We start from the raw sequence: 27,056 nt of genomic DNA, 5'->3' as shown, positions 1-27,056 counted from the left end.
CAGTGTATATGTAGATTTTCTTTTTCCAAAAGGCCCATGCCAAAGGGGAGCATGGCATGAAAGGTCCCTGGTTCTCATGGCCAAGTATGTTATAGTTCATGGGGGGGTGCAGTAGTCCATGTAGTAATATACAAATGACGCAGCTCAAAAAAAGGACTGCCTTTAGACTGTGTGATCATATTCTTGCTGGAGAACTAGATAGATGGATAAATAAATGGATATACATCTAATATATAAAGCTGAGTGTATGCGTGTGTGTATGTCCGCTAAAGGAATCCGCACCGTCGCATTTACAATCATGAAATTTAGCACACAGGTACATCAGGTGTCCGGGAAGGTTTTAGAACAGGTCTCAGCTCTCTAAGACGTACCGTTCCTGATATATTCCCCAAAAATGCATTAGCTAATAGAAACTTGGTCACATGACCCTTATCAGCCAATAGAAGCTCTCAGGTCCTTCAGCCTCAACATACAGTTTTACTTCAGGTTTCCATAACAACCCAGACATTTATCTTCACTGCTGTAGGAGAGCTTTAAAGGAAATCTGTCACCAGGATAATCGCTATTGAAGTAAAGCCATAGCATATTACACTTAGTACCTTATTTCAAGATGTGCCTTTGTTCCAGCAATAGATGTTTTTATCCTCAGAAAATCCAGTTTACTTGAAATGCAAATTAGCAAGTAAGTTGCCCAGGGGGGCGTCACTCTTGCAGGAAGGAGCCCAAGACACGCCCCCTGCCACAATGTGTCCACTTAAAACCCCGCCACCAGGTCCCTCTAAGTCACGCCCTGATCTGGTTAGGCCACGCCCCCTTCCACTCCTGAGCCGACTGGGATTGGAAAAAATGAAGGTAAAAATCAACTTCTGTCAGCTGCAGGGGTGGAAGGGAGGGTGACTTTCTCCCTGCAGCTCACACTCAGACAGTACAGTGCTGCTGTCTTAGAGTAAGCTGTTCAAAAGGCCACGCCCCCTCCCACTCCTCAGCCGACAGATTGAGAGAATTAGGTTAAAAATGAACTTCTAGGTCCCGCTAAGCCACGCCTAGATCTGGTTAGGCCATGCCCCTCCTACTCCTGAGCCGACGCGGATTGAAAAAATGAAGGTAAAAATCTACTTCTGTCAGCTGCAGGGGTGGGAGGGAGGGTGACTTTCTCCCTGCAGCTCACACTCACTTAGGCTCCAATACACTTAGGCTCCATTCAGTCGTCCGTCGAGCATTGCGGATCCGCAATACACCCAGCCGGCACCCCCCTAGAAATGCCTATTCCGGTCCGCAATTGCGAACATGAATAGGACATGCTATATTTTTTTCCGGAGCTGCAGACTGGAAGATCCGGGCCACACTCTGGAAATGCGGATGCAGACAGCTGTCCGCATCTCTTCCGGCCCCATAGAGAATGAATGGGTCCGCACCTGTTCCGCATAATTGCGGAATAGATGCAGACCCATTCTACGGAAGTGTGAATAGACCCATAGAGTGAGCTGTTCAAAAGGACACGCCCCTGATCTGGTTAGACCATGCCCCCTCCCACTCCTCAGCTGACTGAGATTGAAAAAATTAAGTTAAAAATCAACTGCTAGGTCCCGATGAGTCACGCCCATATTTGGTTAGACCACGCCCCCTCCGCTCCTTAGCTGACAGGGATGAAAAAAAATTATGTAAAAATCAACTTCTGTCAGCTGCAGAGGTGGGAGGGAGGGTGCCTTTCTCCCTGCAGCTTACACTCAGACAGCACAGTGCTGCTGTCTTAGAGTGAGCTGTTTAAAAGGACACGCCCCCGATCCAGTAAAGGCCACTGTTAAGGGGGCGGGCCCCTGTAGAGGTCACTCTCAAGTGGGTGGTATGCTCTGAAAGTCACTGTTAAAGGGGAAGGCTGCTGTAAAGGTCAAAGTTAAGGGGGTGGGCTGCTGTGGAGGTCCAATATTAAGCGACGGGGCACTGTGGGGGGTCAGTGCTAAGGGTTGGGGTGCTGTAGCTGTCACTGTTATAGTGGATAGTGTTGATATCTTTTAACTACACACAAATATTAAATTAAATAGATTAAATATACCCAAGCGAAGCCGGGTCCTTCTGCTAGTAATATATAAATCTAACAATATGCATAGTAAAAGAGTCTATATGCAATTGGTGCATAATGGGTCTCAACAGGGTTTGGACCAAGTATTCCTATACTGTGTGATTATATTCTCCCAGAACAAAACAGCAATATCAGAACTGTTTTAGGACCAGGAATGCGAATTGGGTTTTAAATATACTTATGTTTCAGGATGGTTTTCAGGAACTCAAAGGGGTTGAACACTTTTTAGTTAAATTTCAAACTTCACTAAATTGTTGTGTTTTGAAACAGGAATCTCAAAAAAAAACAAAAAACTTTTCTGCTTCCCTGGCTCACATGGTCATTATATGAGAATATCCATAGGCCTTGTTCATAGTTCAGTATTTGATCGGTATTTTTCATTCATTTTTTTTAAACAAAACCAGGACTGGATCCTAAACACAAAAATTATATCATGGATACAATGAATCCACTCCTTATTTTGGCTCAAAAAAGTGTATGAAAAATACTGATTAAATACTAAAACATGAAGGAGGCCTTATAATGGTGTGAGAAGGACAGATAATGTGGTGCACATGAGATGACTTAGATGAATTCCCTTCATGTCTTTGTCCTGTAGTGGCAGATCATATGTTATCATACAGTCTCTGGATTGTACGTATCAGTAAAACCCATGATTTCTAAGACACTAAGAATGTACGAGTATCAGCAGCATTCTGTGGTTAGTTAAGAAGTTGCTGCAAAGAGGCAAAGTTCAAAAGAAACCAATAGTCACAAGTTACTGGAGGCTGAAAGTCAAATACAGCTGGCTGGTGCTTAGAATGATACGCAACTCCTGACTGATATTTACTGTATTCTGGCTTCTTTTTAGAAGAGTGAAGAAGACGTTCTGGAAATAATTATGCATATTTGTCATGTCCTTTTTTAAGATAACATATTCATGAATAATAATTGCCACCAAAATGAACCCCTTACTATACAGCAACATTCAATTATGGCATTGGTGGGTGGTAGTCCTTGCACTGCAATGTAAATGTATGCCAAAGAAATGGCTCGGTTTCAGGAGCTGAGTTCATGCCATCAACAACAGGTATCAGTTGTAACAAACAACAACTCCCAGGCTATGAGCTGTGCGCTGCGATTGGCCAGCGCTGCAGCAAGGGACACGCCTAATATAAAAAATCCGTCCAGTACAACAGAGGGAGCTGCAGACACCGGAGCCTATACCGGCGGACGGAGCGGCGCCCAGACAGACTAGTAAGTGCAGGGGGACCCCTGGGCGCCACTCTGCCCACTGATATAGTTAGTTTTTAGTTTTTAAACTAGTGAAAGGTTCTCTTTAAGGTCACTGGAGAAAGTGCAGTATTTTTAATGTGATTTTCTGGGATTACTATGTTTTTGTTAAGGGCTCATGCACACGACCGTATGTATTTTGCGGTCCGCAAAAAACTGATCCGCAAAAAATACAGATGACGTCCGTGTGCATTCCGTATTTTTTGGAACGGAACAGCTGGCCCCTCATAGAACAGTCCTATCCTTGTCTGTAATGCGGACAATAATAGGACATGTTCTACTTTTTTGCGGAACGGAAATACGGACATACAGAAATGGAATGCACATGGAGTAACTTCAGTTTTTTTTGCGGACCTATTGAAATGAATTTTTTTCGTATACGGTCCTAAAAAAATCCGAACGGACACAGAAATAAAATACATTTGTGTGCATGAGCCCTAACAGACATGCTAATGTGGTTGCTTACTTCTTGTACATCTTCCCCATGCTTTTTTATTTTAAGTTTGGGCTCTCCTGACCGGTTCTTACCAAGCAAGTTAATCACTCTGGTTTGTTTACATCTTGTATGTACCATTTAGTGTTCCTGTATCCAACCAAACCCATGATGCACTTCTCCTTTCTCTGACACAGCTCCAGCACCTCCCCTATCAGCACCCAGCTACTTTATAGCTCCTCCCACCTAACTAGTTACATCACTGCTCCCCTTGCTGCTTTGACAGGTCCATGGACAAACATCAAAGAAACAAGAAAGAGTTGCATGGACATGGTCATGTGACCACAGCCCAGAACAGAGGCTAGGAGAGATAAAGGTAAAAGAAATACATGACAAAATTGCAGCTACTTTCATAAATGATTATTTTAAAGGATGTTGATGCAAACAGAAAAACCCCTTTAAAGAGAACCTGACACCTCTCCTGACAAGTCTGTTGTAGTAACTAAATTGGATTTCCCATGTAATACCAACTCTGAAGCATCTTTGGTTACAACTCTATGCTGAGCCGCTCCTCTTTATTTGTACTAGAAGTTATGAATGAATTGCCAGCAGATCTGACTGGGTGTTACCAGTTGTGGATGTGTCCCTACACAGTCTGATGCTATTCAATCAGTGCTGCGGGTGTCAGACTGTGCAAGGACACCCCCACCAAACAGTAACACCCAGTCAGATCTCTATTGCAGACTACTGCTAATTCATTCATAAACCTCTAGCAGGAGTGAGAAAGAAACAGCATTAAAAAGACTCCATAAGAATAAATGCTCCAGAATTGTTATTACAAGGGGAATGCAAGTAGTTAATAAAACAGACATCTCGGGAGAGGTGATAGGTAGTGTTGGTCGAGCACCAAAGTGCTCGGGTGCTCGAGTAGAACACCTCGGGATGCTCGGGTGCTCTACCAAGCACCCGAGCACAATGAAAGTCAATGGGAGAACCCGAGCATTAAACCCGGCACCCCCTGCTCTGAAGAGGGCAGGGTGTCTGGTTCACATGAAAAGGTCAGAAATTGATGGAAACACCACTGAAATGGTTCGGGAACAGCATGGGGAGGATGTCTGGATGCATCTTGGACTACCAGGTTGCTGCTGAGAATGATGTTGTCCGAGTAGTACGCCACTTTTACAGACTGACAATAATACGCACAAAACCAAAGCTAAAATCCATTTTAGAGGAAAAATTGTTAGGAAACATTCTTTCCTGTATATTTACTTGTATATAAAGTGCAAGTGCTGCCAAAAATTACAAGGAAGAGGCGCTTCGATACAACCTGTATATCACATAAAGGAGGGCCTCATTCACATTGTGGTACAATTGTTCAGGTAGTGGGACTCCTACACTCATAACGCCTATGCACTAAGTGAAAGGGCTGCCAAAAATTACAAGGAACCGACACTCCAATACACCCTTTATTACACATAAAGGAGGGCATCATACACACCATTGAAAAATTATGATTGATGGCCTGCTGGTGACCCTCAAAAACTATTGGAGCAAGGGCCTGCTGATCTGACCATCTAAAACATTAGGGGCGAGGGCCTGCTGCTTAGCTGACCCTCTAAAACATTAGGGACGAGGGTCTGCTGCTGGGCTGACCCTCTAAAACATTAGGGGCGAGTGCCTGCTGCTGATCTTACCATCTAAAACATTAGGGGCGAGGGCCTGCTGCTGATCTGACCATCTAAAACATTAGGGCGAGGGCCTGCTGCTGATCTGACCATCTAAAACATTAGGGCGAGGGCCTGCTGCTGATCTGACCATCTAAAACATTAGGGGTGAGGGCCTGCTGCTGATCTTACCATCTAAAACATTAGGGGCGAGGGCCTGCTGCTGATCTTACCATCTAAAACATTAGGGGCGAGGGCCTGCTGCTGATCTGACCATCTAAAACATTAGGGCGAGGGCCTGCTGCTGATCTGACCATCTAAAACATTAGGGGTGAGGGTCTGTCACGGATGAGCCGCGAGAATATTGAACTGTCCTCCCAATATTATCAATATTACTCTGCCTTATTAAACAGTAATTATTTCCCTAGGCCCCAGAACCTACAATTTGATTATTCAGAGCGTCTTCTTCTGTTGTACCCAGAGAACAACATAGTCCTTTTGTTCAAGTCAGTCAATAGATGCCTAGCAGATAACGCAATTACAGCTGGCTTCCTATGGTTGACAAAAGAACTTCTCTTCCTGAAGAGATATCACAGCTAGGTGTGAAGATGGCACCTGGGGGGAGCCGATTGGTGTCGCTGCTATCAGGGTCTGTAAGCTGGCTTGCTGCAGACAGGCCGGCACCAAGGTTTCCCAGACTGCAACATGAATCTGAGATATGATTTTTACCTTTTCAAGAGAGACCATGCATCTTACGGACGTAAAAATTACATCATCGTGTCACTCAGAATTCACTGGACGTTTACATAGGACAAACATAACTCTAAGATGTGCCCAGGTAAAGTTATGGTGTTACCCCATCATAGAACCAGTTATAATAGTAATATTTGGTATCCCTGAACTCCATATTTTGTGGGGAATGTGAATATGTGCTTGTTACTTGTGTACAGCGGAGACATCCCACGATATGGCACATGCCATATTTCAGAACTGACATTCACCTCAGGAATACAGCCGGCCCCAGCAGGCGGACTCTCAATTCCCCGCCTTGATTCTGAGACCCTTTATAACACATCTAGAATCTGCTAAAGGAGTTCTCCACTTTTAACAACACCTAAAGAGGGCCTCAGCCAGAGAACCTGTGGGCTGTAGGCATATTACACTGGACAAAGGCTTCTTGGACTTGACCCCTGCAACGGACTATTTCCCCAACGGACATCTTTTCTGCGGAAACTAAGTATTTTCTTTCTTTTCTCTCTTTTTGTTTATTGGACTATACTCTCCTTGATTATTGTGTTAATAATTACTGTGCATCGTGATAATTTGTATTGTATATAGATATATAATAAATGACCTCCAAGTCATTTCTCTAGCCATATGCCCCTGTTTTCAAACACTGCAAAAACTTACCCTAGCCTCTCCGAAGGGAAAGCTACTCGGTTGTGTTATCTAGATAGTGGGGTCCTCGCTCCCATAAATTGCAAGGTGGTGGCAGTTAAACTACCCTGTGTGTAGTTCCGGTCGCAGTTCGTCGCACGCTTACTTGCGGTCGATCGGAGGTCCACTCCCTGCGCTTTCAGCCTATCGACTGTACGGACTCAAGTTAGACTGTCGGTGTGCTGGAAGTGGCTGGGGGGCCTGTTTGCGGATTGACCACTAGGGGCGCTGTGACGGTTTCGTGAGGTATTGTGGCCGCGGCGGTCGCAGTTCGTCACATATTGGTGGCAGCAGTGGGATTCCTTTTTGCATGTGTTTAGAACATCTGAACAGAGATTAACTAATTTACCTCTGTCAGAACCAAACCAATTTGGTGGTGGTGTGGCTGAGTGCAATACATTTATCTGTGTGTACAGAGAGACTGTGTAGTCCAGTACCCTCCCCGAAATCTTGTTTTCTTTATCTATCTTTTATTTGGCGTGAAATTTCCGGGGAATACAAGAAAATGGCTTTGGCAGATCTGGAAAATCTGTGCCAAGAACGGGGCATTGAAGTCGGTCGCAAGACGAAGACCGACCTGATAAAAGACTTGTTCCAATGGGATAACCAACAACTGCGGCTGTTGGATGTGTCTACTGCGGGAGACACCGGCCCATCTGACTCAAGTCCTGAGGAACCGGAGACTGAGAATCCTGACTACTCGGAGGGGGAACATCCTGCGGGCCCTGTTGGCCCCCCAGCGCAGTATTTCAGTACGGATCCTAATTTTTCTTTAAGTACTCGCCCGGAACCGGCCAGTACCAGACTATCTATTTGTACAGACCCTATGATGCAGCAGGCCCTCCAAAAACTAATGGACACTGACCCGGTAAAGTACCTGCAGTACATGGCGGAGCGCGAAGAACGCCGAGCTGAGAGGGAGGCCGCTGCTGCAGAAAGCCAACGTCGGCATGAACTGAGCATGGCCAGAATACATCAACCCAGCCGAAGCTCATCACCCAACTTTCCTGCAGAAGGAGCAGCATCACACGTGAGTGCAAAATTTAAATTTGCTCCCATTGAAAAGGACACTGACATAGACTTGTTTTTGCGATCCTTTGAGAAAGCCTGCCGTCAGTATCGTCTGCCCCAAGAGCAGTGGGCCAGACACCTGACCCCCTTGTTGCGCTACAAAGCGCTGGACGCGTTTGCGGAGTTATCCATGGAGCAGGATGAAGATTATTCCGCCATAAAAGACGCTATCATTGCTAAATACCAGCTGACCCCTGAAGTCTATCGGAAAAGGTTTAGGTCCTTACAAAAGGATCGTACGGACTCTTATCCGGATGTGGTCAGCAGCTTACGCACTACATTCCGCCAGTGGACTTTAGGCCTAACAAAAGGGTCTTATGACATCCTAGAGGACTTGATGGTGCTAGACCAGCTTCTTTGTATTTGCCCTGCGGATGTGAGACAATTCGTGCTAGAACGGAAGCCTGCGTCAGCAACCGCTGCTGCAGACTTAGCTGAGACTTTTGTCACAACCCGAGTGCCCGATCTGCGTAAATCTGCACCATCTCACTGGAGAGGAGGTCTGCCCAATGTCAGGGCAGACCCCCCTGCCTCTGTGGGCCGTCCACCACAGAGACCACCAAGTGCAGCTACTGCTTCCAGACCTGGGGCACCTAATGGAATCACCTGTCACTACTGCCGCAAGCCTGGACATATGAAATTCAACTGTCCTGAGCGGAGACAGCCACAGCCAGCATCTGAACCACCTGTACCTCGCCCACGACAGACACAGCCAGCCAGCGCACCCCAGCTTGAACCATCATCCTCAACTGTTTTGTTCGCCGGTGGGGAGGAGATTCACCCCATCACCAGCAATCACCAGCTTGTTACAGTGAATGACCAGCTAGTCACCGGTTTCCGGGACACGGGAGCCGATGTCACCCTGGTGCGTCCGCACCTTGTGCCCACAAAGGACATCATCCCAGACAAGTATCTCACCCTCACTGGGGTGGGGGGCACTCTTTCTCACATTCCCCAAGCCCGGGTTTCCATCGACTGGGGGGTGGGTGTTCAAGAAAAGGTAGTTGGTATCCTAGACCAGCTACCAGTTCCTGTTTTGTTGGGGTCCGATCTAGGCAAGCTGGTATCCTATTATGAACCCGCCACAAACCCCTCGGGATCCCAGGAAGGGGGTCCGCCCTCTGCCCCCACCCAGGTGCTTGGCACCCGGGGGCAAGAGTCTGTGGGAGGGGGGTTGAATGTATCCAATATTAATGTTGATGATATGCATGATGTACCTGCTAATGTGATTTCTACATGTGATATTGAAAATGCTAATCTGCCTTGCTCCGAAGTCATACCTGTCCTAGCTGTGACTCGGAGTCGGGCCACCCAAAACTTGAACTCAGAACAGGGGGAAGAGGCTCCGGTCTCCTCCCACTCCTCTGACCCCAGGGAGGGTGACTGTCAGCCACAGGCCTCGTACGCCACGGGCCAGCTGGCTGAAACGGATCAGGCGGCCTTCGAGCACGCACTTCAAACCGATCCTAGCCTCGAGGGTCTCAGAAGACAGGCTACTGAGCCCCTCGCGGATGGGGCCGGGTTCAAAGTGTACTGGGAAGGTGGGAAGTTGTATAGTGAGGCGATACAACCCACCGAAGGCGAAATGACCGTGAGTACCAAGTCGCTTGTGGTACCTAGTGCCTTCCGGGGGCATGTGCTGAAATCCGCCCATGACATCCCCTTGGCAGGGCACCTAGGAATTCGCAGGACACTTGACCGTATTCAGGGGCATTTCTACTGGCCTAGAATGAGGATAGATGTCATCAATTATTGTCGCTCCTGTACGGTTTGTCAGAAAGTTAAACGAGCTGGGAATCCGCGCAAGGCTCCCCTGTGTCCACTGCCAATCATAAGTGAGCCATTTCACCGAGTGGCAGTCGACATAATTGGACCTCTGCCCATTCCCAGCCACAGCGGCAAGAGGTACATCTTGACGCTGGTGGATTACGCGACTCGCTACCCAGATGCGGTCGCCCTCTCCTCCCTGAGGGCAGACAAGGTAGCAGACGCGCTAATTTCCATATTTTCCCGTGTAGGGTTCCCTGCGGAGATGCTCACAGATCAGGGACCCCAGTTTATGTCTGAACTGATGAACGCCCTGGCGGCAAAGATCCAGATGACGCACCGCGTCTCCAGTCCATACCACCCGCAAACCAACGGCCTCTGCGAGCGCTTTAACGCGTCATTAAAGCAGATGCTGGCCACATTCATTGAGTCGCAGGGTGGGGACTGGGAACGGTACCTGCCTCATCTGCTGTTTGCCTACAGGGAAGTACCGCAAGAGTCCACCGGGTTCTCCCCGTTTGAACTCCTGTATGGCAGGAACGTCCGAGGGCCACTACAGCTGATGCGAGAGACGTGGGAAGGCAAAGGTGATCCCACGGATGTCTCTGTAGTGGATTACGTCCTGAAGTTCAGAGACAAAATGGAGTCACTCTCTGCCATGGTAACAGAGAATCTGGCCCAGGCCCAGGCCAAACAGAAACTATGGTACGACCGCACCGCGGGAGACCGGGCATTTGAAACTGGAGACAAGGTCTATGCCCTTCTTCCCATACGGCACAATAAGTTACAGGCGGCATGGGAGGGGCCATACACCATAGAGAAGCGTTTAAACCCCCTGACATACTTGGTGAACATGGGGGGTAGAAAACAGAAGGCCTTTCACATTAACATGCTGAAGGCTCACCACGATAGAACCCAGTATGTACTCCCAGTGTGTAGCCGGTTAGAACAGGGCGAGACAGACCCTCTGGTAGATCTGCTGGCTGACACCCGGGAGACGGACGGGGACATAAATGTCAACCCGCAGCTCTCCCCGTCCCAGAGAGAGCAGTTACAGGAGGTGTTAGGTCGGTACCACCGGACCTTCTCAGGTATCCCGGGACGGACCAATCTGGTCGCTCACCGGTTAGATACCGGAGCACATCCCCCCATCAAGCAATCCACCTATCGCGTCTCTCCGGAGGTGCAGGCGGACATGCAGCGTGAGGTGGGGAAGATGCTAGAACTGGGGGTCGTTCAGCGGTCCTGTAGTCCATGGGCGGCACCCGTCGTCTTGGTACCCAAGAAAGACAAGACAACGCGGTTCTGCGTGGACTACCGGAAGTTGAACGCTGTAACCACTACGGACGCCTACCCCATGCCTCGCATCGATGAGATGCTAGATAAGCTGGCGGCTGCCAGCTATCTATCAATCATGGATCTGAGCCGGGGGTACTGGCAGATCCCTCTTGCCCCGGACGCGCGGCAGAAGTCGGCCTTTATCACTCCCTTCGGGCTCTTCGAATTTACGACGATGCCCTTTGGAATGAAAAATGCGCCTGCCACGTTCCAGCGGGCTATGAACGACCTGCTGGAGGAAATGCAGCCGTTCGCTGCAGCATATTTGGACGATATTGCGGTGTTTAGCCCCACCTGGGAAGAACACCTCAAACATCTGTCCCAGGTACTGCAACGGCTGGCTGCAGCCAATTTGACAGTTAAGCCAAGTAAGTGTCAGATCGGCATGACGGAAGTCCAGTATTTAGGGCACCGAGTGGGAGGGAACACCCTGAAACCGGACACGGGAAAGGTTGACGCCATCTTAGCGTGGCCTCGGCCTATCACCAAGCGACAGGTTCAGGCATTCCTGGGGACCGCGGGCTACTATAGGAAGTTTGTACCGGCCTATAGTGCCATCGCGAAGCCCCTGACGGATGCCACTGGTAAGAAGCACCCGAAAGTGGTTACGTGGACCCCTGAGTGTGAGAACGCCTTCCGGGCCTTGAAGCAGGCGTTAGCTAGCGCCCCTGTGCTTCAAGCCCCAGATTTCAGCCGTCGGTTCGTAGTGCAAACCGACGCATCAGATTATGGTCTCGGCGCTGTCTTAAGCCAGGTGGATGGAAAAGGGGACGAGCATCCTCTTCTGTACCTGAGCCGGAAACTTCTTCCCCGAGAAGTCTCCTACTCAACTACAGAAAAGGAGTGTCTGGCGATTGTGTGGGCCCTGCAGAAGCTTCAATCCTATCTGTACGGCTGCTCCTTCACAATCATTACGGACCATAATCCTCTCAGTTGGCTGAACCGTACTGCGGGGTCCAACGGGAAACTCCTACGTTGGAGCTTGTCGCTGCAGCAGTACGATTTTACCATCCAGCACAGGGCAGGCAGCAGACATCAAAATGCGGATGGCTTATCCCGGTGCAACGGCGATCCAGACCGATCAGCGCAGGTTAGCGGCGACGCCACCCGTCTTGCGGACGGATGTCTAGCCACAGACGCGGGGGGGGGGAGGTGTCACGGATGAGCCGCGAGAATATTGAACTGTCCTCCCAATATTATCAATATTACTCTGCCTTATTAAACAGTAATTATTTCCCTAGGCCCCAGAACCTACAATTTGATTATTCAGAGCGTCTTCTTCTGTTGTACCCAGAGAACAACATAGTCCTTTTGTTCAAGTCAGTCAATAGATGCCTAGCAGATAACGCAATTACAGCTGGCTTCCTATGGTTGACAAAAGAACTTCTCTTCCTGAAGAGATATCACAGCTAGGTGTGAAGACGGCACCTGGGGGGAGCCGATTGGTGTCGCTGCTATCAGGGTCTGTAAGCTGGCTTGCTGCAGACAAGCCGGCACCAAGGTTTCCCAGACTGCAACATGAATCTGAGATATGATTTTTACCTTTTCAAGAGAGACCATGCATCTTACGGACGTAAAAATTACATCATCGTGTCACTCAGAATTCACTGGACGTTTACATAGGACAAACATAACTCTAAGATGTGCCCAGGTAAAGTTATGGTGTTACCCCATCATAGAACCAGTTATAATAGTAATATTTGGTATCCCTGAACTCCATATTTTGTAGGGAATGTGAATATGTGCTTGTTACTTGTGTACAGCGGAGACATCCCACGATATGGCACATGCCATATTTCAGAACTGACATTCACCTCAGGAATACAGCCGGCCCCAGCAGGCGGACTCTCAATTCCCCGCCTTGATTCTGAGACCCTTTATAACACATCTAGAATCTGCTAAAGGAGTTCTCCACTTTTAACAACACCTAAAGAGGGCCTCAGCCAGAGAACCTGTGGGCTGTAGGCATATTACACTGGACAAAGGCTTCTTGGACTTGACCCCTGCAACGGACTATTTCCCCAACGGACATCTTTTCTGCGGAAACTAAGTATTTTCTTTCTTTTCTCTCTTTTTGTTTATTGGACTATACTCTCCTTGATTATTGTGTTAATAATTACTGTGCATCGTGATAATTTGTATTGTATATAGATATATAATAAATGACCTCCAAGTCATTTCTCTAGCCATATGCCTGTTTTCAAACACTGCAAAAACTTACCCTAGCCTCTCCGAAGGGAAAGCTACTCGGTTGTGTTATCTAGATAGTGGGGTCCTCGCTCCCATAAATTGCAAGGTGGTGGCAGTTAAACTACCCTGTGTGTAGTTCCGGTCGCAGTTCGTCGCACGCTTACTTGTGGTCGATCGGAGGTCCACTCCCTGCGCTTTCAGCCTATCGACTGTACGGACTCAAGTTAGACTGTCGGTGTGCTGGAAGTGGCTGGGGGGCCTGTTTGCGGATTGACCACTAGGGGCGCTGTGACGGTTTCGTGACGTATTGTGGCCGCGACGGTCGCAGTTCGTCACAGGGTCTGCTGCTGGCTGACCCTCTAAAACATTAGTGGCGAGTGCCTACTGCTGATCTTACCATCTAAAACATTAGGGGCGAGGGCCTGCTGCTGATCTGACCATCTAAAACATTAGGGGCGAGGGCCTGCTGCTAATCTGACTTTCTAAAACATTAGGGGGGAGGGCCTGCTGGTGACCCTGTAGTGTCCCACTTAAGTGTGTATGGGCCACTCAAAAATGCTATTTCCATTTCATGTCATTTTGCACTCATTACTGTATTTGCCTATATCATATGCTTCTAAATTCCTATTTCAGGCTGTTCAGATGCACTACACTTTGCCAACACTAGAAGTCTCTATTACAGGGATCAGCAACCTTCGGCACTCCAGCTGTTGTAAAACTACAATTCCCAGCATGCTCCATTCATTTATATGGGAGTTCTAAGAAGAAATGAGCAAGTAGGCATGTTGAGAGTTGTAGTTTCACAACAGCTGGAGTGCCAGAGGTTGCCTACCCCTGCTCTATTACATCATTTAAATAGGCCAGCCACAGGAAGAGTGAGTAGAGAGTGTGGGGAGTGAGAAGAAGGAGGGAGGAGAGGAGTCTTAGGAGACAGACTCTGTCTCTGTCCTCCTGGGCTTTTCCCCAGGAGTTAATCTACTTAAACTTGTGGAGGTTAGAGCATTCCCAGCTTAAGGACTCCAAAGCACCAAATGACCAGGAGAAGCTTGCGGCACCTGGACACCACCTGACAACTAAGTACAAAGTTGTGTTCAATATTCATATTATTGCAAAGATAAAAAAAAGCCTGGGCAAGACCATGAACCAAGTAGAGTATCTTCACCACTCCTGCATAAGTAAGTTGAGCTGGAACCTACATACAGCGCCTCACAGAGACTGCTAATGGGAATTTGCAGCTTTATCATCTTTGCCAATTTCCTGCAATGCAAAGTGCTGCTACCAAATGCAATTCACTGCAAGACTACAACCGACAAGTAAAGTTCCTGTTTGGTTCAACTACTGCCTCTCTCATCATTTCACTTCATCTCCACATTTGCACCTAACGGTGCTGGCGTCACGAATCAGGGGGCCAGATGCAAAAGCACCTAACACCAATTACCATCAAGGGCACCTCAATTTCCATCTGGCTGGTGTTCTCTGTAACCTAGAGTGCCCCAGAGAATTTCGTGCTGTCTTCACATCCACTGCACTGCTAGCCCTAAGGGACAACTGAACCGTGAGTACTACTATCCTTGGCACCTTATCACTAGTACGCTCACGCGTACATCCTCATAGGGAGCCCCGGCATGCTGCAACCCTCTAAAACATTAAGAACAAGGGCCTGCTGGTGACCCTCTAAAACATTATGGACAAGGGCCTGCTGGTGACCCTCAAAAACATTATGGGAGAGGGCCTGCTGGTGACCTTCTAAAACATTATGGGTGAGGGCCTGCTGCTGAGCTGACCCTCTAAAACATTAGGAGCGAGGTCAGCCTAATAAGCATGTTGATATGATGGAGGAGGAGGAGGAGGACGAGAAAAGGGAGATTTAAGCATATACCCTTTTTAGTTGTGGAAGGGGTGCATGGGAATACAGTGTATTCAATACACCATAAAAGCCACATTTAGAGCACCTTTATGTTCAGCCGCTTTCCTCTGGTGGAGTAGAGAAGTCAGGGGCAATCCAGACCTTGTTCATTTTTATAAGAGTCAACTGGTCAGCATTTTCAGTTGACAGGCGGATGCGCTTATCGGTTATTATTCCCCCAGCAGCACTAAATAAACTATCTGACAAAACGCTGGCCGCGGGTCAGGCCAGCACCTCCAAGGCATAGAGCGCCAGCTTGGACACCCAATAGTTGTAAGGCAGAGGACTCACTGAGGACGCTAACGCGGTCTGCTATGTACTCCTTCACCATCTTCCAACATTTTTCCCTCCTTGTGACACTAGACCGCGCATCAGGTTGACTGTGCTGGTGGGGTGTCATAAAACTGTCCAAGGCCTTGCGAATGCAACTGTCTCCTGCTCCTCCTCCTCATCATCCAATTTGCGCTGAGAAGACGAACTGAGGGTGGTCTGGCTATCACCCTGTGTACTGTCTTCCCCCATTTCCACCTCTTCCACATGCAAAGCGTCCCCCTTAATTGTGAGCAGCGAGCGTTTGAGTAGACACAGAAGTGGGATGGTTATGCTGATAATAGCGTTAACGCCGCTCACCATCTGTGTTGTTTCCTCAAAGTTGCATAAAACCTCACAGAGGTCAGACATCAATGCCCACTCGTCGCTTGTGAAGAGCGGAAGCTGACTGGAAAGGCGACGATCATATTGCAGCTGGTATTCCACTACTGCCTTCTGCTGCTCACAAAGCCTGGCTTCCAGCTACAGACTGATGTTTGACTGGTGCTGCAAGATGATAATTCAGAGGTGGAGTGGATCAGGTGGTGGTAGAAACCCTGATGGAAGTAGGGCCCGCAATCATTGGCTTCAGTAGCACCTGTGCCATCCCAGGGTACAACTTGCTCCCTCCCTCCACAACGTTCACCCAGTGTGCCGTAATGGAAATGTAGCATCCCTTACCATAAGCACTTGTCCATGTGTCAGTCGTTAAGTGGACCTTCCCAATAACTGCGTTGGTCAGGGCATGGGTGATGTTTACGGGACACATGCTGGTGTAAGGCTGGGACTGCACACCGTGAAAAATATTGGCAGCTGGGGACAGAGTACCGCGGGACAGTCGCCACCATCAGGCTGCAGAAAGCCTCAGTGTCCACAAGCCTAAATGGCAACATTTCCAGGGCCAGCAATTTGGAAAGGTACTCATTTAGTTCTATGGTCTGTCGGTGGGTGGCTGGGTTTTTGTGCTTTCGTTTAAAGGCCTGGGATATAGACATCTGGACACAGAAGTGGATGTGCTAGCTGATGGTGCTTGTGAAGGTCCAGGTGCATGGCGGGAGGTATTCGGGCCTGTGTCTTGGACAGGGGATTGGCCAGCATGTAACACAGGAGAAGAGGAGGCAGTGGTGTGACCCGCAGACACTGGTTGTGAACCCAGGCGTTCGGCCCACCTATGAGGGTGCTTTGATGCCATATGGTGGATCTGTCACGGTCCCTCCTGTGAGAGAGGTGAGAAGATCTCTGTTTTCCTCTATGTATGTTGTTGTTTGTCAAGATCTCACCTTTGCTCAGGTGCCGCTCGTTATCAGTGATGAGGCTCTATTTAGATCTGCCTCACACTGCTGACCATGCGGTTGACAGTTTCTGCTTGGAGTTGCTAGTGCTGGTTTGTCTTGGATCTCCTGCTACTCCATACATCCATAAGCTAAGTACTTGTTGCCTTCGCTGTTTCTTATTATCTGGTGTGTGTTGTTTCTAGGCCTCAGGGAGACGCAGGTTCCTTCATTCTGGAAGGAACCAGCTGTCTCATTCACTGCTACCTATCCTAGGGCTCGTCAGTTTTAGCAGGGCTTTAGGTATCCGGTGTATTAGTATTTTCACCATCAGGATCTGCTCATATTAAGGAAAGGCCTAGGGATTACTAGGAGGTCACCAACCAAAATGGCTACGGAATTACAGTGAATGACAGCACTTACCCGCATGTTTATTGGCTGCGTAGCAGCCAACGAATGTGCGGGGAGGAGACTTGAGTATCGAGCACATGCGGTATTCAGCCCAACACTAATGATAGGCCCTCTTTAAAGGGGTTATCCAACTTATTTTCAGACCTCAGAGAGTGGCCGGAACAGCGTTGGTGATCATACTTACCTGGTCCTCACTGCTGGGTTTAGGCTCCATCACTGTAGCTACCATCGCGAACGGCATCAACATCTTGTTGACAGGGAGCACTTGACCGATGCAGCCAATCACTGGACACAGTGGTGATCTGTCACCTATGCAGTCACGTGCCCACTGTATTAATGCTAGGAGCTGCAGATTTTGTGGTGCAGTGATGGAACCGGAACCCAGTGGTGAGGACTAGGTAAGTATGATCACCACTGTGGATCTGGCCACTCTCTGAAGTCTGAAAAATAGTTGGATAACCACTATCCTCTATTTCTCCCATACACAGCAATGCCAAATCAATGTGCATTTTTTTACGTATGATGTTGCTGTAGTAGCGATAACAAAAACCCTTAGGCTACTTTCACACTTGCTGCAGAGTGATCCGGCAAGCAGTTCCGTCGCCGGAACTGCCTGCCGCATCCGGCAAAACGTATGCCAACTGATGTCATTTGTAAGACTAATCAGGATCATGATCAGTCTTAAAACTGCCTGATCAGTCAGAAAAATGCATTGAAATGCCGGATCTGTCTTTCCGGTAAGTCAATGTTTCCTATAAGTCAATGTTCAGCTCTTAAAACATCATCCCTTCCCTCCCAGAATTCCAGAGGAGCATGTATGGCCTATATGTCTCCTCACACTGATTAAGGTGCTCTCCCTAAGGAGAGTTAGTTTCCCCCTTGCTCTAACTATTACATTAATGGAGTTAGAAAAGGGCTGCCCTGTGGCCATTGTCATAGCCACTAGGGACTTTCAACCCCTGCAACAACAGCAAAAAAGACTTCCGGTCCTTCCGGTAGGGAGCAGCGGGCCATCTGCCAGGTGAAGGTTACCACAGTTGCCCCTGACTACTGGAGTAGCAAAGCCAGAAAAGAGCCAGTCTGTGGCCATTATCACTGACACTACAGAAATCTCTGGGCCTACTACTACTGCTGCTGTACAGCCTGAGCCCACCAAACAGGAGCACTGCCCTGAGATGTGTGAGGATAATGAGGCATCCACTGATACTGCTCCATGCACTCCGGAACTACCAAAAAATCCAGAGCTCCTTGCTATGAAAGACCAAGGGTCTATCCTTTCTTGCTGTCCAGAGAATCTGTCACCTACCAGGAAAAGGCCAAGGCTCACAAAGGATCCTCCAAAAGAGGGTGATCCGGCAATCAAACGTCCTGCCACAAAAGGTCACCAGGAGATCGCAGATTAAGTTTCTGCCGGCGTTACAGCTGCAAAGAGCACCAGAGCTGGCAGTGACAGCGATGAGGATGTCACACAGGTTGAAGAAGGACTTTTGCGCCCTCAAGTATGGGACCCAGGAGGAAGACTTCCAGCCCCTCTTGTAAGTGACCTCGTGCTGTGAGGAGAACCATCCATTAGACTATAGGAGCCAAGCCATGGACACATTTTGACTGGTGAGAAATATTGCCCCTTGTTTTGTGTTCATATTTTGTTTTTGTTTTTGCCCACCTCTTTTGTGCCTGGACTTTATAGACTCCATCCATCAGTCAAAAAACTATCTCCAGCTTGTGCACATTGGTGCCATACCTGATTTGGATTACAATTAGTTTTCCTGTGGATTACAAGAAGACTTTGTTGCACTTAAAGTTCCAGTTTGGTGCACTTTATCTACCGAGCATTAAAGGAAGAGACTCTAATGTGATTTTATTGCCTCATTGCACTGTTTTATTGTATTAACTCCTTAAGGACACAGCCTTATTTCACCTTAAGGACCAGGCCATTTTTTGCAAATCTGACCAGTGTCACTTTAAGTGGTGATAACTTTAAAACGCTTTGACTTATCCAGGCCATTCTGAGATAGTTTTTTCGTCACATATTGTACATGACACTGGTAAAATGAAGTAAAAAATAAATCATTTTTATTTATAAAAAAAAATACCAAATTTACCCAAAATTTGGAAAAATTAGCAAATTTCCAAGTTTTAATTTCTCCACTTCTATAATACATAGTAATACCTACAAAAATAGTTATTACTTTACATTTCCCATATGTCTACTTCATGTTAGGATCATTTTGGGAATGACATTTTATTTTTGGGGGACTTTACAAGGCTTAGATGTTTAGAAGTAAATCTTGAAATTTCTCAGAAATTTTCAACAACCAAGGACCAGTTCAGGTCTGACGTCACTTTGTGAGGCTTACATAATAGAAACCAGCCAAAAATGACCCCATTCTAGAAACTACACCCCTTTTAGGTGTTCCACAAGAATTAATGGAAAATAGACATACAATTTCAAAATGTAACTTTTTTGGCAGATTTTCCATAAAAAATTTTTTTTTTTCCGGTTAACAGCCAAACAAAACTCAATATTTATGGGCCTGATTCTTTAGTTTACAGAAACACCCCATATGTGGTCGTAAACTGCTATATGGGCACACGACAGGGCGCAGAAGGAAAGGAATGCCATACGGTTTTTGGAAGGTAGATTTTGCTGGACTGTTTTTTTGACACTATGTCCCATTTGAAGCCCCCCTGATGCACCCCTAGAGTAGAAACTCCAAAAAAGTGACCCCATTTTAGAAACTACGGGATAGGGTAGAAGTTTTGTTGGTACTAGTTTAGGGTACATATGATTTTTGGTTGCTCTATATTACACTTTTTGTGAGTCAAGGTAACAAGAAATGTTAGTTTTACACAATGATTTAATTTTTGAAACAAAAAAAAATCATGTTTTAGTGTCTCCATAGTCTGAGAGCCATAGTTTTTTCAGTTTTTGGGCGATTATCTTAGGTAGGGTCTAATTTTTTGCGGGGTGCATATGACTTTTTGATTGCTTGCTATTACACTTTTTGTGATGCAAGGTGGTCTCAGTTCAGGCGGGTCCTACGCTAAACCTGCCTATGCCGTTATGCATTTATGTTCAGGAGCGCAGACCCCACACATATAGGGCCAGATATATCATTAGGCAAAGTCACTTTTGTGGAGTGGAAAAGTCGCAAAAAAGTCCCAAAGGCTAAAACTGCGCACAAATTTGCGACTTTTTTCTGATCTGCACTATGCTCGCCAGTTTTCTGAAAGTGGGCGTGTTTTCGTATGTAAATGAATCTCTAGACAGATTTACTATTGGGACTTTTTTAAAAAGTCGCAAAAAAGTCGCAACTTCACTCCAGTGAGGACCATGCTTATCTTATGAGACTTTTTAATAGAACATGCGACTTTTTCATAAAAACGTGCGACTTTTGTACAGCTGCTTACTGACGGATAAACTGCTACCGTCAAACCACATTTATTACAGTCTTAAAGGGGCGATCATAAATCTGACTTGGCTAAAACTGACTTTAGCCATATGTGAAAGTGGAGTGAGCTGTCAGAGTAATGATATATCTGGCCCATAGTGTGTTGCTCCTAGTCACCTCCATGTGCAGCAGCAACCGGTGGGAGTAGCAGCACACACAACTATATGTACCACCTTAATCAAGGTCGCCTATTAGATAGGTGGGGCAAAAGTGCACATGAATACGACTCCCAAGATTGGAGAGTATTCACAAATGAAGGTGCCACTCCTTCAAAGTTAAACAAATCACGGGAAAAAAATATATATAAAACATCCTGCACGATATGATAATAAATGTAGCCATGTACATCCACAACATTCATTATCATATCGTGCAGGATGTTATATATATATATATATACATATTTTTTTTTTTTCCCCGTGATTTAACTTGTCTTGAAGGAGTGGCACCTCACTTGTGAATACACTCCTATCTTGGGAGTAGTATTCATGTGCACTTTTGCCCCACCTAATAGGCAACCTGGATTAAGTTTCAGAAGCAGCAATGCAAAAAGATTTTCTTCCTTTTAAAAAAAGTTGTTTTTTTTTGCACAAATGTATTAAAACATTAAAAAAACTATATTTATTTGGTATCGCTGTAAATCGTACTGACCCAGAGAATAGAGACATTATGTTACTTATACCAAAAAATTGACGCAGTAAAATTTATAACGTAAACACTCAGTGGGAGTATTGCTATTTTTCCCATCTCCCTCGCAGAAAGAGTTAATAAAAGTTAATCAGAAAGTTATGTGTACCCCAAAATGGCGCCATTAAAACTACAATTTGTCCCACAAAAAAACAAGCCCTCATACAGCTACAGGTCCTTCTAAAAAAATTAGCATATTGTGATAAAGTTCATTATTTTCTGTAATGTACTGATAAACATTAGACTTTCATATATTTTAGATTCATTACACACCAACTGAAGTAGTTCAAGCCTTTTATTGTTTTAATATTGATGATTTTGGCATACAGCTCATGAAAACCCAAAATTCCTATCTCAAAAAATTAGCATATCATGAAAAGGTTCTCTAAACGAGCTATTGACCTAATCATCTGAATCAACTAATTAACTCTAAACACCTGCAAAAGATTCCTGAGGCTTTTAAAAATTCCCAGCCTGGTTCATTACTCAAAACCGCAATCATGGGTAAGACTGCCGACCTGACTGCTGTCCAGAAGGCCATCATTGACACCTCAAGCAAGAGGGTAAGACACAGAAAGACATGTCTGAAGGAATAGGCTGTTCCCAGAGTGCGATATCAAGGCCCCTCAGTGGGAAGTCTATGGGAAGGAAAAAGTGTGGCAGAAAACGCTGCACAACGAGAAGAGGTGACCGGACCCTGAGGAAGATTGTGGAGAAGGACCGATTCCAGACCTTGGGGGACCTGCGGAAGCAGTGGACTGAGTCTGGAGTAGAAACATCCAGAGCCACCGTGTACAGGCGTGTGCAGGAAATGGGCTACAGGTGCCGCATTCCCCAGAAACAGCGGCAGAAGCGCCGGACCTGGGCTACAGAGAAGCAGCACTGGACTGTTGCATGTCATTCGGAAATCAAGGTGCCAGAGTCTGGAGGAGACTGGGGAGAGGGAAATGCCAAAATGCCTGAAGTCCAGTGTCAAGTACCCACAGTCAGTGATGGTCTGGGGGCCATGTCAGCTGCTGGTGTTGGTCCACTGTGTTTTATCGAGAGCAGGGTCAATGCAGCCGCTATCAGGAGATTGTGGAGCACTTCATGCTTCCATCTTCTGAAAAGCTTTATGGAGATGAAGATTTCATTTTTCAGCACGACCTGGCATCTGCTCACAGCGCCAACACCACTGGTAAATGGTTTACTGACCATGGTATTACTGTGCTCAACTGGCCTGCCAACTCTCCTGACCTGAACCCCATAGAGAATCTGTGGGATATTGGGAAGAGAAAGTTGAGAGACGCAAGACCCAACACTCTGGATGAGCTTAAGGCCGCTATCGAAGCATCCTGGGCCTCCATAACACCTCAGCAGTGCCACAGGCTGATTGCCTCCATGCCACGCCGCATTGCAGCATCCTGGGCCTCCATAACACCTCAGCAGTGCCACAGGCTGATTGCCTCCATGCCACGCCGCAGTGAAGCAGTCATTTCTGCAAAAGGATTCCCGACCAAGTATTGAGTGCATAACTGAACATAATTATTTGAAGGTTGACTTTTTTTGTATTAAAAATACTTTTCTTTTATTGGTCGGATGAAATATGCTAATTTTTTGAGATAGGAAATTTGGGGTTTTCATGAGCTGTGGCCAAAATCATCAATATTAAAACAATAAAAGGCTTGAACTACTTCAGTTGGTGTGTAATGAATCTAAAATATATGAAAGTCTAATGTTTATCAGTACATTACAGAAAATAATGAACTTTATCACAATATGCTTATTTTTTGAGAAGGACCTGTATATAGACAGAAAAATAAAACAGTAATAAATATTGGAAGGCGACGATGAAAAAAGGAAGAAAATTGCTTGGTCAGTAGGGCCCAAAACAGGCTGGTCACTAAGGGGTTAAAAGGGTTTCCCTCCTGTAAATATTGATAACCTGTCCTCAGGATTTTGGGGGACTGACTACTCCCCTCCTCGCTGATAGGCTGTTTGTAGAACTTCTTAAGCTAAGGAGCAAAAAATAGGCGTGGGGTAAAACGGGCACAAATATTGGATGGGGTTAAAGGGGGTGGATGATGATTAATAACAAACATGCATATCTAAATGGCGGGGGGGGGGGGGGGGGCTTGACTTGAGTCATCTACTAATCAGTGATCATACGAGCATTAGAGCCAGAAGGAATAAATAACATCTAAATGTCTGGTGGGGTAGATGAGGGGGGGGTCGAGGGCTGATGGGGGGAGGGGGGGTTAGATGATCTAACCCAGCCCCCTTCCCCCATCAGCCCTTGTCCTACCACCCCATCTACCCGTACCCCTGCAAAACTTGCTAGTTTTTATTCTGTCTTGTTGACAGAATTACGGTTATTTATATTAAGATTATGTGGTTATTGTCTTATATGACTTGTTTTTACACTTTATTTCTATCTTTATATGGATCTAAAGAGGTTGTGGATTTGTTTACAGCTATAGTTAATTGGTACATTAAACTTATTTATTTAGGTATTTAGTAAAGACTCCACAAGTTGAGGGGGGGGGGGCGGCACTTGGGCAGCTCAGCCTCTGTTGGGGGTGGACCTTGTCCCAGCCCTGTATAGGGGTAAAATCTCATAACAATATCCCTTTAATTAGCATACCATTTAGGGTAAGATACAAATCATTGGTAAAAGTAGGCTAATGTAATGGCCCAGTAGATCACTGTTACCTCTGTATACAGTCATGTAGTGAAGGCACACAATGCATCAACATTTCAGTGCACAACTTCAGTATTGTTTTCTTTACTTTGGCTTACATTTAGGTTTCTTCATATTTCATTACATTCCTAGGCTACTATTGTGCTATGTGCTGCAATTTGGCATTCCTTTCAACATGGCTTAAATTGAAGCACACTGCCTAGTTAAATGAATGTGATACGTATCTGTGCTTTCTGCTGTATTATGCAATCTTTTATATTTATATTGCAAACTAGTTTGTGGCATTGAAAAGGTTAGTGTTTGTCATTCATTATGCAATCACAGCTGATTGAATGCCTACTGCCAATTATTGCTGCAATGTCACATTTACAGCCCTATGTTTACATTGTTTTACACTACAGCTAGTACATATGTCAGACATAACCATAGGGCACAGTTGACCTGACATATGCATAAAAAGTGTTGCATACCCCCTTTTTATTACTGCTTGCAATACTGTAGTCAGTTGGGTTATTCAATACAGAGGGATCCAGCAAAAAAATAAAAAAAAATACGCTGTGGTATGTCTTTTATACAATGGGACCCGATGGGCGACGAATGGGACAGTATGCCGAGACAGAGGCACATGTTTCAGCCTTCTATCGGAGTTACAGGTCAAAAAATACACCCGAAGACTGCCTTTGATAGAAGGCTTAAAGGGAACCTGCCATCAACTTTATGCTGCCCATACTAAAGGCAACATAAAGAAAAGACAGGTGAGTTGATTTCAGCGGTCTGTCATTTAAAAGATAAAAATTAGTGGTTGCCGAGAACCAACATCACAATCATTGCAGACCGGGCCTGGAAAAGAGTCCTGGCCACCTGAGAAGAGTCCTGGTTAGTCATGAATTCCTGCTCTCCCGCCCACCTGCTGATGACTGACAGTCTTCTACCTAGTTTTCTCCCTTTCTCTCTAGGAGAGAACTGCCAACCATCAGCAGATGGGCGAGGAGAGCAGGAGATTAGGAATAACCAGGACTCTTCTCAGGTAGATCTGACTCTTGTTAAGGCCTGGGCTGCAATGATTATGATGCTGGTTCTCAGCAACCACTTACTTTTAGCTGATGAGTGACACACCGCTGACATCAGCATTTCTGTCACTATTTTATGCTGCCCTCAGTGACGTCAGCATAAAGTTGTTGACAGGTTCCCTTTAAACTTGAAGATACAAACAACAAATCCAGCTCACCCTATGTGTCGAATTCCCAGCGCACAAATCCAACCAGGTTGGTCTTTATCCAGCACTTGTGGGATAGTTGCTCTAACTTTATTGGTGAAAATCAATCACATACAGTGGACCCCTCTGCACACTGACAACCCTTCAGTTTACGTTAAGAGTTATGATTAAGACCGAGGAGTGGTCGAAACGCGTAAACTGAAGGGTTGTCAGTGTGCAGAGGGGTCCACTGTATGTGATTGATTTTCACCAATAAAGTTAGAGCAACTATCCCACAAGTGCTGGATCATGTTTCCTTTTTGTTCCCTTTAAACGTAATGTGGAATTACAGTGATTTTATGCAAGTACATGGAAAAAAATACAGGGTTAATGAAAACTTCAAAGAAATGATTATAGAAAACAGGCCATTTGTAGCTGGTTTCCATAAGGAACATCAAAGACAACAGCCAAAACATCCAGATGTGAAAAATGTAATACATGCAACAAGTGACACTAGACAGACAATAAGAAACAACAGTCTTGATCTTTTATTCTAGATCTTTTGGAAGATTTGAGTAGAAACAACAGACTTTTTTAAATACTTCTATGGCTCTTTTTTTAAATCTCTTTTTATGAAAGCAATAAAACAGAACAATGCAGAGACAGTTTTGCAACAAAAGAGAAAAAAGCAAACAATAGAAGCATCAATATGTCATATCTCATCAAATAAGAATTAGTTGCAATCAAATACTTCATATATTATGCTTTACCCAGGTGCACAGCTGTGAAGGTCAGCGAGGATTTTGGGTGGGGTAATTGGAGCAGTAAGTGCAGCAATAGCACAAGCAGATAGATGAGGCAACCGTAAGTTCGAAAATCCTCAATATCGTGAAGTCTAGAGATTTTCTCTTCTGGAAATTCAGAAGCTCGGAGACCATAGAGGTTAGTGTAAAACATGTGGAACTTCTTAGCAATATCCTCTGTTTTATACAGGAAGATGTGGTTTTTATTTTTGATAAATGTAATATGAGATTGGCCTATTCTTTTCTTAATTCTGGCAAAATGTTATGTTTATAGTGAGTAGTATGTTATGTTTAGAGTGAGCATTTAACACATTTATTAATTTGTTACATAGTGTAAAGAGTTCATCCAGGGAGGCTCTCCGCTTACATTGTCATTCTAAAGTAGTAATTTGTTGAGGCATGAAATTCATTTCCCACTCTTTATCTTTCTTTAGTTTGGTACCTAGTGCTATGAAAGCAATCCGTTCAGTATGCATCAGGATTTCCTCCGTTTCGTCCCTTGTACGGTATTGGACCGGACAAAATACCGCAGCATGCTGCAGTATTTTTTCCAGCCAAAATCCCGGAACACTACCACACTAATGCCGAATCCGGTACCAAATTGCCACATTGCCAGATCCGGTTTTCCAGTCTGCGCATGCGCAGTTCTTTATAGCTTTGGAAAAATTTAATACCGGATCTGTTATTCCGGATAATAATGGAAAGACAGATCTGGTATTTCAATGCATAAGTCTAACGGATCCGCATCCGGAAAAAAAAGATATCCGTTTGCATACGGATTTCCGCATCCAGCTGGCAGTTCCGGCAACGGATTCTAACAACGCTAGTGTGAAAGTACCCTTATCAATCACTAGTGGAAGCACTTTAGCAACAATGTATCCATAGAGTAACCGCGATGGACACGTGTATCTTGTTCGCATTGCTCAGCGAGTGTAGAAAGTGTGAGTGGCATGTCCAAAGAAACAGATGGAGCTGCTACTGATTCTTTAACCGTGTCTCTCACTGCTTTACTGTATGGCATGCTGGATGGGATGCTGCTGCCTATGATAAGAGGGGCAAGCATCTACATCCCATCTGTGCTCTCTTGTGG

The sequence above is a fragment of the Bufo gargarizans genome, chromosome 4, assembly GCF_014858855.1.
Source record: "Bufo gargarizans isolate SCDJY-AF-19 chromosome 4, ASM1485885v1, whole genome shotgun sequence".
Classification (NCBI taxonomy): Eukaryota; Metazoa; Chordata; class Amphibia; order Anura; family Bufonidae; genus Bufo; species Bufo gargarizans.
This window is presented reverse-complemented; position numbering follows the sequence as displayed.